The sequence below is a fragment of the Coregonus lavaretus genome (assembly GCF_964263955.1).
Source record: "Coregonus lavaretus genome assembly, chromosome: 17".
Classification (NCBI taxonomy): domain Eukaryota; kingdom Metazoa; phylum Chordata; class Actinopteri; order Salmoniformes; family Salmonidae; genus Coregonus; species Coregonus lavaretus.
The window spans coordinates 45731635-45736064 of record NC_140004.1 but is presented as its reverse complement, the minus strand read 5'-3'; positions in this window follow the sequence as shown (position 1 = coordinate 45736064).

Below are 4430 nucleotides of genomic sequence, written 5' to 3'. Positions count from 1 at the left end.
GTCCAAACACACCAAGACAGTCGTGAAGAGGGCACGACAAAGCCTTTTCCCCCTCAGGAGACTTGGCATGGGTCCTCAGATCCTCAAAAAATTCTACAGCTGCACCATCGAGAGCATCCTGACTGGTTGCATCACCGCCTGGTATGGCAACTGCTTGGCCTCCGACCGCAAGGCACTACAGAGGGTAGTGCGTACGGCCCAGTACATCACTGGGGCCAAGATTCCTGCCATCCAGGACCTCTATACCAGGCGGTGTCAGAGGAAGGCCCTCAAAATTGTCAAAGACTCCAGCCACCCTAGTCATAGACTGTTCTCTCTGCTACCGCACGGGAAGCGGTACCGGAGTGCCAAGTCTAGGTCCAAAAGACTTCTCAACAGCTTCTACCCCCAAGCCATAAGACTCCTGAACAGCTAATCATGGCTACCCGGACTATTTGCACTGCCCCCCCACCCCATCCTTTTTACGCTGCTGCTACTCTGTTAATTATTAATGCATAGTCACTTTAACTCTACCCACATGTACATATTACTTCAACTATCTCAACTAGCCGGTGCCCCCGCACATTGACTCTGCACCGGTACCCCCCTGTATATATAGCCTCCCTAACTCCCGAGTGGCGCAGTGGTCTAAGGCACTGCATCGCAGTGCTAACTGTGCCACTAGAGATCCTGGTTTGAATCCAGGCTCTGTCGCAGCCGGCCGCGACCGGGAGACTCATGGGCAGCGCACAATTGGCCCAGCATCGTCCAGGGTAGGGGAGGGAATGGCCGGCATGGATGTAGCTCAGTTGATAGAGCATGGCGTTTGCAACGCCAGGGTTGTGGGTTCGATTCCCACGGGGGGCCAGTATAAAAAAAAAATATGTATTCACTAACTGTAAGTCGCTCTGGATAAGAGCGTCTGCTAAATGACTAAAATGTAAATGTACTGTTATTTTATTTTACTTCTGCTCTTTTTTTCTCAACACTTTTTTTGTTGTTGTTTTATTTTTACTTTTTATTGTTAAAAATAAATGCACTGTTGGTTAAGGGCTGTAAGTAAGCATTTCACTGTAATATCTGCACCTGTTGTATTCGGCGCATGTGACCAATACAATTTGATTTGATTTGATTTGATTTGATTTGAGAACGATCTAAGAATGTTATTTAAAAACATATACATTCCATTCTCAGCATTAACAAAACTCTCTCTATCCTCTGTCGTGTTAAGTGTGTTTAGGTGTGTTGGTCGCAGCCACTAACTGGCTACATCTGATCTTAATGAGTGCTTGTTTCATTTGAAATTGGGTCTGTTTGAATAGACTGAAATGAACAGCTTTGAATGTGTTAAAACACGGCATGCTAGCTTCATCCTGGTGGTGTAGAGGACTAATTCCATGGATAGAGAACAGAAGATTATAGGTCCCAATCTCACTGATGCCGTGTCACAATAAAAAAGAAATGTGTTTGCATGATTAATACCTAAGGAAATTCATTTCCATGTGTGCTATTTGCACTTAGAGTAATAAAAAAAAAGCTTACTCAAAATAAGCTAGCAGTGTTAAGCTTTCACTGAATGTTATCTAAACATTCAGTGAAAGTTTTAAGGAAGTTATTCAAAAACCTCAAAAAAACTTATAATTTCCGTTAAAAAAACCTCCCAGGAAAACTTTAAGGGAACGATAGTAAAAGGTTCTCAGAACCTCCCTGCAACCTAAACATTTACATTCCCAGAACAGGTGAAATTTACACTTGCGTTCTCAAAACTTTTAAACTTTCAGTTTTTACCGGTCAGGAAACTTATGGCTTCGTTCCCAGAACCAATGGGAAACCAAAAACATACATCCCCACAACTTCCATGGAACCAAATGTGCTAAATGGGAATGTTTCTGAAAAAGATCAGCACCAAATAAGGTGGAATATTGGGATAAAATACATTCCTATTGAGTCATCAAACAACTTTCAATAGTCCTAACAATACTACAATACTACAATACTACAATACTACAATACTACAATACTACAATACTACGACTCTTCTCTGACCTCGACAACCGCAACTTCACCCTGGCAACCATGCTAGAGGTGTGTGTTGGGATCTGTGTGTCACAGCAGGGTGTGTGTGTTGTGTGTATGTTGTGTGTGTGTTGTATGTGTGTATGTTGTGTGTGTGTTGTATGTGTGTGTGTGTTTGTGTGTTGTGTGTGTGTGTGTGTGTGTGTATATGTGTGTGTGTGTGTATGTGTCTGTGTGTGTGTGTGTTTGTGTGTGTGTGTGTGTGTTGTATGTGTGTGTGTGTGTGTGTGTTGCGTGTGTGTGTGTTGCGTGTGTGTGTTGCGTGTTTGTGTGTTGTGTGTGTGTTTGTGTGTTGTGTGTGTGTATGTGTGTGTGTGTGTGTGTGTGTGTGTGTGTGTTTGTGTGTGTGTGTGTGTTGTATGTGTGTGTGTGTGTTGCGTGTGTGTGTGTGTGTGTGTGTTGCGTGTGTGTGTGTTTGTGTGTTGTGTGTGTGTGTGTGTGTGTGTGTGTGTGTGTGTGTGTGTGTGTGTGTGTGTGTGTGTGTGTTTGTGCAAAAGTTTATAAAGCTGTTGTTTAGTCTTTTATGGCTCTATTAACAGGGCTTGACCCTCAGCTTGACCCTCAGCTTGACCCTCAGCTTGACCCTCAGCAAATATATGAAGAGAAAGTGTCAAGTTTTTTGTGTGTTAATGACATGTAGTGACTGGACAGAATACATCAATTAGTGTGTGTGTGTGTGTGTGTGTGTTAACCAACTATCACGTCAGAATAAGACGTTCATCTGTGTTTCTCAAACGTCAAATTTCGAAGTTGTTGCAAACTTCAAATGTAGGCATTAACTCCAAACATGTTAAGTTAGGGTTATGTATAGGCATTAACTCCAAACATGTTAAGTTAGGGTTATGTTTAGCCATTAACTCCAAGGTAAGGGTTAAGGTTTGGGATAGGCTTAAAACAAACATCTGAAAAACAACTTTCTATTGCTGGATTTGAACTTCCAACCTTTCGAATCAGAGGCAGACGCCCTATCAAAATCGAAACCCACCTGAAGGTAACAGCGCTCACTGTTGCCCCCTAGTGGTCGGTTTCCGCGTCATCTCCAGACGTCCTCAGGACTACTGACTTGTATCAAGGGTGACCTGGCTGGTGTTGACTGTACTGAACCAAGTGTGAGGATCTCACTCTCACTCATTATTATCAACAGTAGTGTCAAAGAACATAAGAACATGACATGCATAAATACATCCCCTAAGGCTGAGCAAGTTAATCATTACATTACTGACTGACTGACACACACACACACACACACACACACACACACACAGTCTTGCGCAGCTAACCTTGTGGGGACATACAATTCAGTCCCATTCAAAATCCTATTTTCCCTAACACCTAACCCTAAACCTAACCCGTACCCTTACCCTAACCTTAACCCAAAAACCTAACCTTAACCCTAACCCTAAACCTAACCGTAGCTCTTAACCCTAACCCTAAAACTAACCCTATCTCCTAACCGTAACCCTTAACCTAATTCTAACCCTAACACTAATTCTAACCTTAACCCTAAACCCGCTAGAAATAATATTTGACCTTGTGGGGACCAACAAAATGTCCCCAGTTGGTCAAATTTTTCTTGGTTTATTATTCTAGAATTCCCCATGAGTATAGTTAAACACGTCAACACACACACACACACACACACACACACACACACACACACACACACACACACACACACACACCCCCTCTACTGAGGCGTTGTCTATAAAAGCCGCCACCCAATTTCTGAGGAGGAAGAGGAAGCAGAGACAGAACAGGACTAGTCTCACTCAGCGCAGAACACACGCACTCACACAAATTATCTCCACAGTTACACACACTCCTAGGACATGAACACTCTCATCCTCTCCTCTCTGCTGTGTTTGGGTAAGTAGTCTGGGCTTTGTACAATCATTTGGTTATTGTCTATTGTGTTTAGTTTGGACCAGGACTGGATAAACGGGTGAGCTGGGTTGGAGAGAAGAGTACAGATGTTTGTTGAGGGAAGAAGCCTACAGGGACGGACAGGCAGAGAGATGGAGTGGAGAGATCTCCATTAGCCGACGCCAATGGCGACAGCTAGTCTTACCGGGGTCTGACACGTAACGAAAAATACATTACAGACTACTTTACACTTTACATACATTTTAAAAACAAGAACATGTCATGTGCCTGGAAGCGTGTGTTTATCTATCAGTCACACATACATGTCAGTACATACACACAACAAGTAGGTCACGTGGGGGGGGAGGCGTTGTGCCTTGTTGCTTTGTGTTTGTGCCTTGTTTTTTTTTAACCAGGTTTGCTGTTCACGATATGAGATGAGATGAGAGAGAGACTATGAACTATTTGCACATCATTATAACACTGTACCTACCTAGCCATAATATGACATT